The 13,432-nt window shown below is 39.8% G+C and overlaps 1 long non-coding RNA gene across 1 annotated transcript in view; it reads right to left on the bottom strand.

The window, feature by feature from the left end:
- Window positions 1-9,210, bottom strand: part of LOC130684539 (uncharacterized) — a 28,925-nt gene extending 19,715 nt beyond the window's left edge. The window contains exons 1-2 of the long non-coding RNA XR_008998823.1: window positions 8,872-9,210; window positions 2,154-2,325 (exon numbers count right to left, since the gene is read on the bottom strand). This is a non-coding gene — a long non-coding RNA (uncharacterized LOC130684539). The remainder of the gene's footprint in view (window positions 1-2,153; window positions 2,326-8,871) is intronic.
- Between the last annotated feature and the right edge of the window lie 4,222 nt (window positions 9,211-13,432).

Raw genomic sequence — 13,432 nt, 5'->3', positions numbered from 1 at the left:
GAATAAGGCAGTGAAAGACCTGAATACTGAAAACTATAAGAAATTGATCAAAGAAATTGAAGACAACACAAATAAATGGAAAAGTATCTGTGCTCATGTATTAGAAGAATTAATATTATTAGTATATCCATACTACTCAAAGCAAAAGATAGATTCAGTGCAATTCCTATCAAGATTCCAATGGCATTTTTCACAGAAATAGAAGAAACAGTCCTAAAATTTGTATGGAAGCACAAAAGATCTTGAATAGCCAAATAAATCTTGAGAAAGAAGATCAAAGCTGGAGGCATCATGCTCCCTGCTTTTGAGCTGTATCACAAAACTATAGTAATCGAAACAGTATGGTACAGGAATAAAAACAGATACATTGATCAGTGGAACAGAATAGAGAACCCAGAAATAAACCCATGCGTATATGGTCAACTAATTTATGACAAAAGAGCCAAGAATATACAATGGGAAAAGGATAGTCTCTTCAATAAGTGGTGTTGGGAAAACTGGACAGCCACATGCAAAAGAATGAAACTGGACCACTATTTCACACCATACACAAAAATTAACTCCAAATGGATTAAGGACTTCATTGTGAGACCTAAAGCCATAAAACTCCTAGAAGAAAACACAGGTAGTAAACTCCTTGGTATAGGCAATGATTTTTTGGATTTAACACCAAAAAAAAGGCAACAAAGCAAAAATGAACAAATGGGGCTTCATCAAGCTAAAAAGCTTCTGTGTATGAAGGAAACCATTGTCAAAATGAAAGACAACCTACAGAATGGGAGAAAATATTGCAAATCATATATATGATAAGGAGTTAATATTTGCAATATGTAAAGAACTCAAACCACTCCATAGCAAAAACAAACAAACAATATAAAAATGGGCAGAGGACCTAAATAGACATTTTTCCAAATAAGACATACAGATGGCCAACAGATGCGTGAAAAGATGCTCAATATTATGAATACCCAGGAAATGCAAATCAAATCAAAACCACAATAGGATGTCACCCCATACCTGTTAGAATGGCTACTATCAAAAAGACAAGAAGTAACAAGTGTTGGCCAACATTTGCAAAACAGGGGATGCTTGGGCATTGTTGGTGGGAATGTGAATTAGTGCAGCCACTATGGAAAGTAGTATGAAGGTTCCTAGAAAAATTAACAATAGAAATAACATATGATATAACAATTCTACTTCTGGTAATTTATCTGAAGAAAATGAAAATACTAACTCAAAAAAATATAATGTGCCCCGCTGTTAAGCAGCATTATTTACAATAGTCAAGACATGGAAACAACCTAAGTGTCTATTGATGGATGAATGGTTAAATAAAATGTGGTACAAATATACAATGGAATATTACTCAGATATAAAAAAGACTGAAATCTTGCTATTTGTAACATGGATGGATCTTGATGACATAATGCTAAGTGAAGTAAGTCGGATGGAGAAAGACAAATATTTTATTATCTCATTTATATGTGGACTATAAAACAAAAATAAAAGAACCACTCATGCTCATAGATACAGACGCAGGTATTCATGGGTAAGCAAAATGGGTAAAGGGAAGTCCAAAGGTACAAACCTCCAGTTATAAAATAAGTAAGTCATGGGAATGTAATGAACAGCAAAATGACTCTACTTAATAATACCATAGTACATATTTGAAAGTTTCTAAGAATTAATCTTAAAAATTCCCATCATGAGAAAAGAAATTATATAACTATGTATGGTGACAGATGTTAACTAGAATTATTGTGATGATCACTTTATAATATATACAAATATCAAATCATTATGCTGCAAACCTGAAACTAATATAATGTATGTCAATTATATCTCAGCTAAAAAAAAAGAGAAGAAAATGCCACTTTTACAGGCTAAGTCATGTCCCCTTAAAATTCACATGTTGAAGCACTTACCCCAGTACCTCACAATGTGGCTGTATGTGGAAACAGGGCCTTTTAAGTGGGGCCCTAATCCATCCGACTAGTGCCTGTATAAGAGGAGCTGAGGACATACAAAGAGACTCCAGGGGCACATGCACACACACACACACACACATACACACAGTGGGAGGACACAGCACGAAGGTGGCCATCTGCACGCCGATGTGAGAGGCCTCGGAATGAAACCAACACTGCCGGCACCTTCATCTTGGGCTTCCAGCCTCAGGAACTGCGAGAAAAAAGCTTCTCGTGATTAAGACCCCCAGAATGGTATTTTGTTATGGCAACCTCAGCAAATTAACACATAGTTCAAGATCCTTAGGAAGAATTCCAGCAGAGGGTCAGAGAGGAAGATGAAATTAGGTGTAAATACCTAAGAATAAAATGTATTTTAGAAGAGATTTTCAAGGCAGTACAGGTGATAAGAAAGCAAGTCTGGAGATTAAAGATGGCAGCATGAGAGGAAAGACAGAGGCTTCCTCCTAAAACTGGATACAATTAGAAAATTTAATTTACACAACTAATCCTGAGAGAGCAACAGGAAAGAGGACAGCACCAGACTGCACACACCTGGAGAAAAGAGCAGACCTCACTAAACGGGGTAACGTACCAGAGCTGTGGCTCCACGGGACACAAGCCCTTCCCGCACCCCAGGTCACCGGCGGGAGGAAGACAAAAGGAGCAGGAAGGGAGTAGAAGGCTTGGGACTGCTGAATACCTAGCTCCGGAGACCTGCTCTGGGAGCACAAACCTGTATTTCATGGTGCTTTCATGAGACTCGCAAGACTACTGGGTTGGAAAGTTAATACAGGCAGAGTTCTTGGGGAGACTGGGATCCGGGTGCTTGTGGAAAGCAGGGATCCATATCTGGCTGCTCTGGGACAAAAACTTATACCTGGATGACCGGCCCACTGGCTCAGGCAGTGGAGACAAGCACAGCAGCCGGGAGGTGGGGAACAGCTCTTTCCTCCCCCCAGGCACCAGTACCGCTCCCCTGCGACCCCCGACATTGCTTCAGGGGCTCCGCAGCTCCAGTATAGAGCTTCTGGACACTAGAGGGCGCCATATACAAACATGAAACGCCAAAGGAACCTAGTCCAGAGTAAAATTATTAATACAACTCCTGAGAAAGATTTAAATGATATGGACCTCGTGACTCTTCCTGAAAGGGAATTCAAAATAAAAATCATCAACAACCTAATGGAGGTACGGAAAGACATCCAAGAACTCAGGAATGAATTCAGGTTGGAGATCCAATCATTGAAGAGCACAATGGAGGGTATTAAAAGCAGGTTGGATACAGTGGAGGAGACAATAAATGAAATAGAAACTAGAGAAGAGGAATACAAAGAAACTGAGGCACAGAGAGAAAAAAGGATCTCTAAGAATGAAAGAATACTGAGAGAACTGTGTGACCAATCCAAGCGGAACAATACTCGCATCATAGGGATACCAGAAGAAGACAGAGAGAAAGGGATAGAAAGTGTCTTTGAGGAGGTAGTTGCTGAAAACTTCCCCGATCTGGGGGAGGAGATAGTCTCTCAGGCCATGGAGATCCACAGATCTCCCAACACAAGGGACCCAAGGAAGACAACACCAAGACACATAGTAATTAAAATGGCAAAGATCAAGGATAAGAACAGACTGCTAAAAGCAGCCAGAGAGAGAAATAAGATCACATACAAAGGAAAGCCCATCAGGCTAACATCAGACTTCTCGGCAGAAACCTTACAGGCCAGAAGGGAGTGGCATGATGTATTTAATGCCATGAAGCAAAAGGGCCTGGAACCAAGATTACTTTATCTGGCAAGATTATCATTTAAATTTGAAGGAGGGATTAAACAATTTCCAGATAAGCAAAAGCTGAGAGAATTTACCTCCCATAAACCATTTCTACAGTCTATTTTGAAGGGACTGCTATAGATGGAAATGTTCCTAAGGTTGAATAGCTGTCACCAGAGGTAATAAAACCACAGTGAAGAAAGTAAAACAGCTAATTACAAAGCAAATGCAAAATTAAATTAACTATCCTCAAAGTCAATCAAGGGATAGACAAAAAGTACAGAATTTGATACCTAATATATAAAGAATGAAGGAGGAAGAAAAAGGAGGAGAAATACAAAAGAACCTTTAGATAGTGTTTGTAACAGCATACTAAGTGAGTTAAATTAGACTCTTAGATAGTAAGGAAAGTAACCTGGAACCTTTGGTAACCACGAATCTAAAGCCTGGAATGGCAATAAGTACATACCTATCGATACTCACCCTAAATGTAAATGGACTGAATGCACCAATCAAAAGACATAGAGTCACTGAATGGATAAAAAACAAGACCCATCTATATGTTGCTTACAAGAGACTCACTTCAAACCCAAAGACATACACAGACTGAAAGTCAAGGGATGGAAAAAGATATTTCATGCAAACAATAGGGAGAAAAAAGCAGGTGTTGCAGAACTAGTATCAGACAAAATAGACTTCAAAACAAAGAAAGTAACAAGAGATAAAGAAGGACACTACATAATGATAAAGGGCTCAGTCAAACAAGAGGATATAACCATTATAAATATCTATGCACCCATCACAGGAGCACCAGCATATGTGAAACAAATACTAACATAACTAAGGAGGAAAAAGAATGCAATGCATTCATTTTAGGAGACTTCAACACACCATTCACTCCAAAGGATAGATCCACCAGACAGAAAATAAGTAAGGACACAGAAGCACTGAACAACACACTAGAACAGATGGACCTAATAGACATCTATAGAACTCTACACCCAAAGCAACAGGATATACATTCTTCTCAAGTGCACATGGAACATTCTCCAGAATAGACCACATACTAGGCCACAAAAAGAGCATCAGTAAATTCAAAAAGATTGAAATTCTACCAACCAATTTTTCAGACCACAAAGGTATAAAACTAGAAATAAATTATACCAAGAAAGCAAAAAGGCTCACAAACACATGGAGGCTTAACAACACGCTCCTAAATAGTCAATGAACAACAACCAAATTAAAATGGAGATCCAGCAATATATGGAAATAAATGACAACAACAACACAAAGCCCCAACTTCTGTGGGACGTGGCAAAAGCAGTCTTAACAGGAAAGTATATAGCAATCCAGGCATATTTAAGGAAGGAAGAACAAACCCAAATGAATAGTCTTACATCACAATTATCAAAATTGTAAAAAGAAGAACAAATGAGGCCTAAAGTCAGCAGAAGGAGGGACATAATAAAGATCAGAGAAGAAATAAATAAAACTGAGAAGAATAAAACAATAGAAAAGATCAATGAAACCAAGAGCTGGTTCTTTGAGAAAATAAACAAAATAGATAAGCCTCTAGCCAGACTTATTAAGAGATAAAAAGAATCAACACACATCAACAGAATCAGAAAAATGAAAGGAAACATCACAACGTACCCAACAGAAATACAAAGAATTATTAGAGACTACTATGAAAATCTACATGCTAACAAGCTAAAAAACCTAGAAGAAATGGACAACTTCCTAGAAAAATACAACCTTCCAAGACTGACCCAGAAAGAAACAGAAAATCTAAACAGACCAATTAACAGCAACAAAATTGAAGCAGTAATCAAAAAACTACCCAAGAACAAAACCCCCGGGCCAGATGGATTTACCTCAGAATTTTATCAGACATACAGAGAAGACATAATACCCATTCTCCTTAAAGTTTTCCAAAAAATAGAAGAGGAGGGAATACTCCCAAACTCAATCTATGAAGCCAACATCACCCTAATAGCAAAACCAGGCAAAGACCCCATTGAAAAAGAAAATTACTGACCAATATGCCTGATAAACGTAGATGCAAAAATACTCAACAAAATAGTAGCAAACCGAATTAAAAAATACATCAAAAGAATCATACACCATGACCAAGTGGGATTCATCACAGGGATGCAAGGATGGTACAACATTCGAAAATCCATCAACATCATCTCACCACATCAACAAAAAGAAGGACAAAAACCACATGATCATCTCCATAGATGCTGAAAAAGCATTCGACAAAATTCAACATCCATTCATGATAAAAACTCTCAACAAAATGGGTATAGAGGGCAAGTACCTCAACATAATAAAGGCCATATATGATAAACCCACAGCTGACATACTGTACAGTGAGAGGCTGAAAGCTTTTCCTCTGAGATCAGGAACAAGACAGGGATGCCCACTCTCCCCACTGTTATTCAACATAGTACTGGAGGTCCTAGCCATGGCAATTAGACAAAACAAAGAAATACAAGGAATCCAGATTGATAAAGAAGAAGTCAAACTGTCACTATTTGCAGATGACATGATGTTGTACATAAAAAACCCTAAAGACTCCACTCCAAAACTACTAGAACTAATATCAGAATTCAGCAAAGTTGCAGGATACAAAATTAACACACAGAAACCTGTAGCTTTCCTATACACTAGCAATGAACTAATAGAAAGACAAATCAGGAAAACAATTCCATTCACAATAGCATCAAAAAGAATAAAATACTTAGGAATAAACCTTACCAAGGAAGTAAAAGACCTATACCCTGAAAACTATAAGACACACACTCTTAAGAGAAATTAAAGAGGCCACTAACAAATGGAAACTCATTCCATGCTCCTGGCTAGGAAGAATTAATATTGTCAAAATGGCCATCCTGCCCAAAGCAATATACAGATTTGATGCAATCCCTATCAAATTACCAACAACATTCTTCAAAGAACTAGAACAAATAGTTCAAAAAATTATGGAAACACCAAAGACCCCAAATAGCCAACGCAATCCTGAGAAGGAAGAATAAAGTTGGGGGGATCTCGCTCACCAACTTCAAGCTCAACACAAAGCCACAGTAACCAAGACAATTTGGTACTGGCACAAGAACAGAGCCACAGACAAGTGGAACCGAATAGAGACCCCAGATATTAACCCAAACATTTATGGTCAATTAATATATGATAAAGGAGCCATGGACATACAATGGGGAAATGACAGTCTCTTCAACAGATGGTGCTGCAAAACTGGACAGCTACATGTAAGAGAATGAAGCTGGATCACTGTCTAACCCCATACACAAAAGTAAATTTGAAATGGATCAAAGACCTGAATGTAAGTCATGAAACCATAAAACTCTTAGAAACAAACATAGGCAAAAATCTTTTGGACATAAACATGAGTGACTTCTTCATGAACATATCTCCCCAGGCAAGGGAAACAAAAGCAAAAATGAACAAGTGGGACTATATCAAGCTGAAAACCTTCTGTACAGCAAAGGACACCATCAATAGAACAAAAGTCATCCTACAATATGGGAGAACATATTCATAAATGACAGATCCGATAAAGGGTTGACATCCAAAATATATAAAGAGCTCACACACCTCAACAAACAAAAAGCAAGCAAATAATCCAATTAAAAAATGGGCAGAGGAGCTGAACAGACAGTTCTCCAAAGAAGAAATTCAGATGGCCAACAGACACATGAAAAGATGCTTCACATCGCTAGTTATCAGAGAAATGCAAATTAAAACCACAATGAGATACCACCTCCACCAATAAGGATGGCTACCATCCAAAAGACAAACAACAACAAATGTTGGCGAGGTTGCGGAGAAAGGGGAACCCCCCTTCACTGCTGGTGGGAATGCGAATTAGTTCAACTATTGTGGAAAGCAGTATGGAGGTTCCTCAAAAAGCTCAAAATAGAAATACCATTTGACCCAGGAATTCCACTTCTAGGAATTTACCCTAAGAATGCAGCACACCAGTTTGAAAAAGACAGGTGCACCCCTATGTTTATCACAGCACTATTTACAATAGCCAAGAAATGGAAGCAACCTAAATATCCATCAGTAGATGAATGGATAAAGAAGAGGTGGTACATATACACAATGGAATATTACTCAGCGATAAGAAAAAAACAAATCCTACCATTTGCAACAATGTGGATGGAGCTAGTGGGTATTATGCTCAGTGAAATATGCCAGGTGGAGAAAGACAAGTACCAAATGATTTCACTCATATGTGGAATATAAGAACAGAGAAAAACTGAAGGAACAAAACAGCAGCAGAATCACAGAACCCAAGAATGGACTAACAGTTAGTTACCAAAGGGAAAGGGACTGGACAGGAGGGGTGGGAAGGGAGGGATAAGGGCAGGGAAAAAGAAAGGGGGCCTTACGATAAGCATGTATAATGTGGGGGGAGGGCATAGGGAGGGATGTGCAACACAGAGAAGACAAGTAGTGAGTCTACAGCATCTTACTACGCTGATGGACAGTGACTGTAATGCGGTTTGTCGGGGGGGGCTTGGTGAAGGGGGGCGCCTAGTAACCAAAATGTTCTTCATGTAATTGTAGATTAATGATAATAAAATGTATATAAAAAAAGAAAGAAAGCCTGACTTATTATCCTGGACTCATCTGGGGCAGAAACATTCCAGCTTGCAGGCCTCATAAACTGGGCATGCACCCCCATACCTCTGACAGCCTTACAAAGGGAGAGCTAAACCCAACCACCTCCACAGAGAATGCTAGAGCTAATAATGGTAAATTCCAGAAAAACACAGATAAGTGACTCAGCAAAGGCCTGTCATCATGATACATTCTGATTATAATTTCCACATAATTTGAATGTCTGAGGTTTATCACTCAAAGCATCTGAGAAATAAACCGCGTGTTCTCTCATCCGGACTGCTCCTCACTAACTCATGGTTTTGGTAGCTGACATTCTCAAGTTCGAAGCTAAAACCAGATCACAATTTTCATTGTACTAAATGACCTCAATCGTCACATGATCCTGGTAGATTCTCAATATAGGAATCCCTCTCGAATTTTTTTTCCTTCCAAGTACTAGAACTTTAGTTGTCTACGGAATTGAACGAGGAGCGAAACACATTACCTGGAAATGAGGCTGTGGGTAGAATGATTCACGTAGAAGCCATGGGTTAATCCATTTAGAACAGCTACACAGCAAGGTTCAGTCAGCTGCTGGAGTGTAGGCACGACAGACGACGTGCTGTTTCATCTCCGAGTCCATTTCAGATGGAGGTCAATGTCCAGCCCCAGTACAAAATGCTCAACAAGTGCTGGTCATTCGTTCAATGAGTTCGGAGTATTGAAGGACTGATGGGAGCAGAGAACCATGGCTGTCATTTACTTTTGGAATAATAAAATGTTTTGCCTTAGCTAAGCCATTTCTGTACCACCGTAAGACTGTGAATTGTCTGTTCACAGACACACATCCAATGGCAGAGTAGCCACACGTTAGAACTGGGAAGCATCACGGGATCTGTGCGTGACGTCGGCAAAGCTGAGGTTACGGTGTGCGTGCGGAAATGATTCGGGAATCTTTGCCTGCCTGGGCAATACCTGCCTGACTTTTTAGGAAATGTAAATTTACTGAGCACTTACCACACACCAAGGTGACAGGCACTTTATGTACATTGTCTGATTTAATAATCAGACGAGGAAAGGTGGCTTTTCTAAGTTGCTCAGAAAACTTAGACGATTTGCCCGGAGTGACCCAGCTGGAAAGCGTTGGATCAGGCGAGGCACCAGGTATATCTGTTTCAAATCGTTCTCTCTCCAATATATTGTCCTATTTAACTTTGTCTATCAGCTGTAATCATTCAATGTTTTAAAAAAGTACTTTGCAGCATTTTTAAGAGCACACATGCTACCTTACGTATATTTTGACCACTGTCTCTTAAATAGATATAGCATACGTAGATTCAAGCATCGTTGGTTTATTCTACCTTGCTCATTTTTATTTTTAAGGTTAGATTTTAGTAACTTATTTGGGCAGACAAATAGCTTAGATAATGAAAATCATTAGTTAACCCCCCAAAAAATAAAAAGCATCTTTGTTCAAGTAATAGGACTTTTGTGTAATAGAAATATTAATGGTAAGATGGCTTAGCTTGGATTCCTCCAGAACAAAACCTGAGATGGGGATTCAAGTGCAAGTAATTGATTTTTAAAGGTATGAGAAATACCAGTATAAGGGAGTGAGGAAGTGATACCAGGAAAGGAAGAGGCAGGCCGATAAAGGATGAGCTCCTACTAAGCCATCTGTCACGGTAGGCAAACGGAGTTTCATCCTGCAGAGAAATGCTACAAAACCCGCACCTCAGTTTCTCTCTCTTGAGGGGCAATGAAGCTGGTGAATTGAGAGGCAGGTGGTGGTGGTGAGGTTGCTCCTGGGGAAAGAATTCCCCCTGCCCTGTGCCGCCCTGTAAGCAGACAGCCTTTTGCATTCTGGGAGAGGGTGCCTTGGGCACAGAGATGCAGATCTTGGCAGCTGGAAGTTAGCTGGACATCCTGAAGGATATGGGCAAGGCAAGGACAACTTCTGCTACCAAAGGAAATTAGTTTTTTTCATGTGCTAATTTCAGAGACCTGTGTTTGACTGCCAGATCCTAACTGTGAAAACAGTAATCAGCTAAAATTTAGAAGGTTAAATAAAAAGAAACTCTAGGTTTCTGAGGTAGGTAGGCGGAGGTACTAGGTACTTAAATTCTGAAGGAAGTCCCATGGCTTTGTCAAAAGGAGACTCATTTTCCGTGGTTCTTGTTCGGGAGAGCCCCTCTCCCTCCCTGTCACTGCTTCCTGGAGGAAAGAAAGGAGAGAGAGAGAGAGAGAAAGAGAGAAAGCGAGGAGGGGAGGAAGCAAGCAAGCAAGCAGTGACATGGTCTACTGAAGAACCATGGAAAATAAGTTGCTCCTTGAAAAAGCTATGGACTTCTTATGGAATTCAAATACCCAAATATTTCACAAGTACAAAATGTCAGCTGCTTGAGTCCTAAGAGTTAGGAGAATGAGAAGAATCAATAATACAATTCTTGGAATCTTTTGTATGTGGGCTGTCACAATGCCAGACTCCCCAATCAGGATGTCTACTGGCCAGTGCAACTAGGGCAAGAAAAAAAAAATACGTGAAAAGGTAAAATATTAACTATACTGCCAATAGATAGATAATAAGCTTAGAAGAGTGGATGCTTACCCATCTGTACTGAAAAAGTGGCCAGAGAGAATGGAGTGGAGGACAGATGCCCTGCAGCGTAAAAAGAGACTAACCACTCTGTTCATCTCTTTACCCCAGACTCTCTCCTCTGCTCATCATCTCCAGCCACTCTGCCTTCCTTGTCCTGGATCAAATATGTTAATCATGCTTCCACCTCAGGGCCTTTGCCCTTGCTGTTCTCACTGCCTGGCTCATTCTTCCCCTCAATATTCCCAGTGCTCCTTTTCTCACTTCCTGCAGATCCTTGGTGAAATGATAACTTTTCCGGGGGCCTTCCCTTTACCTAATTTGATATTGTGTCCTTCTGGTGTTCTCTGCGCTTTATCCCTGGCTTATTTCCTCCACAGCACTTAGGACCTTCTAATGTATAATATAACATAATATAATATGATATAATATATGATATATATTTATTTTAAGCATTCGTCCCTCCCCATATAATTAAAGGCTCAAGGATGCTGGCTGTTGTGTTCAGTGCTGTATTGCCAGCACCAAGGACATTGCCAGCCATAAAGAAAGCCCTCGGTAAATATTTGCTAATGAATAGCCTAATCAGCAGTATTTGATTGTGACCTTCTGGACAGTAGGGTGTTCTTAGTGGGAAGAAAATTGGGCCTAAATAAGATTCAGCGCAGAAACACAGGCAACAGATTTTAGGTACTGGAGCAGACAAACTTGGATTTGAATCACACATCGCCTAAGGCAAAACAACCAATGTTTCCTCTTATTTTAAAAAAAGGTTCAATTATCCTTACTTCATAGGTTACTCTTGGGATTAATGAGGTAACAAATGCACTGCCAATAGTGGTCTGCTTTAGATTAAAAAATTAGAGGTCATTAGTACAATTACTAGTGGTAATAGGTCTGGCTAAGAATCATGTGTTAATGTCATTTTAGTTCTTCCCAAACAACCCCTTTTGTTGGTTTTTGAAGTCCTGAGTTACAGAGTTTATAGATTCTGGAAAGTCTGAGTGATGCCTGTCATTGGGAAGGCTCTGTGTAGCATCCTGACAAAGACTCATAGAACAAGCACCGTGATAAAGACTTTAGACAAAGGATTCCTGGATAGAGCCCACGTCTTGTGCATGTTCTCAAATATTTACAAGGTGTGGTGGTGGGAAAACTGACTATTCCAGAGCAGTTGTGATCCTGCCTGCCATTCAGCCACTTTGCTCCTTACCCTGTGCTGAGCAAGGATGGCTTTCTCTCGCAGACTGAGATGGCTGCAGAAACATCAGCCCGATGATAGCTCTGTCTTCCTGCAAGGGAGCAGGCAGATCCTAGCGCCCTGAGGTAGAAGTCATCCACTAGAGCTACCAAATCTTTGGACTTTGGAGTCATTGTTTTGGTTTCCAAGTCCTGCTTGATTACAGTGAACAAACACTGGCTTATTATCAATAACAGACTTAGGCAAATAAGTGACAAGTCAGTAGAGAATTTTAAAAATATGTTGGTGGTACAAGCCCTACTTTTGGAAACAGAATCACAATTTCATGGGTTCTGCGGTACTCAGGCAGCCTAGGACACTGTGTGCCACAGTACTGAGACTGCCCATCTACCAAACTGGCACTGGCAGCAGGAGACACATTTGAAACGCTGCAGGCAGTAGAGCTGCTTTGGAAACTCTCCCACATACCAATGCATCTCTTGATCTTGAGAAAACATTTCCCGATATTCAGGAACTTTTCCATTGTTCTTGCAATGTCCCCCAGAGGACACACAAGCTTTCCTAGACCCCTTGACGCCCACATAACCTTCCCATAGTAAGTGCTGGCTGGTCCAACATAAGCTGCATTCACTGCGGACTGTGATTTGAAGACTTGTTCCACAAACTTTTTGCTTTCTAAAATTTGGGGGGTGAAGAAGGGACTTGAGAATTATGCTGCCTTGAGTGGAAGTTTTGTGCATGGAGTTCTTCCCTGCTCTTCATCCTAGCAGTGTTGTCAACATTAACGTGTCTCTAATGCATTCTGGATGAGAGGTAACTTCTACTGAAAGTGTTAAATTTCTTGTGAATACAGAGTAATTGTGTAACCTGTGGTAATTACCTTTCTCCTGTCAGCCAATTTATTCTTCTAAAAGTTAAGCATTTTTGAAGACACACAAATGGTGTGATCTGATATAGTACTAAAAGATTTGCCAGCTGTAAACAATCATTTTTCCCACAGTATGTTCTTAAACATTAACTCTGTGAGATGCCGCATGATAAAGAACGTTTGCTAAGGCTTTAGAGATGCTGCATAATTGAACCCCCTTTTATAGACTTGTCATATGTACCAGCACATTAAATGACCAGAAAAAAAGCTACTGTGTCAGTTGGCTTATTCCAGCATTTGCTAAATAAGACCACAATTCTCTTTTTCTTTTGTTAAATCTAGTAAAATTCTGCAGAACAAGCAAGTATTCCAGGAGACCTAGGTTGGGCAACACTGTTCTA

Source organism: Manis pentadactyla, chromosome 8, assembly GCF_030020395.1.
Source record: "Manis pentadactyla isolate mManPen7 chromosome 8, mManPen7.hap1, whole genome shotgun sequence".
NCBI classification, from domain to species: domain Eukaryota; kingdom Metazoa; phylum Chordata; class Mammalia; order Pholidota; family Manidae; genus Manis; species Manis pentadactyla.
The sequence above is the reverse complement of the archived record's forward strand: the minus strand, read 5'-3'. Positions and strand labels throughout refer to the sequence as shown.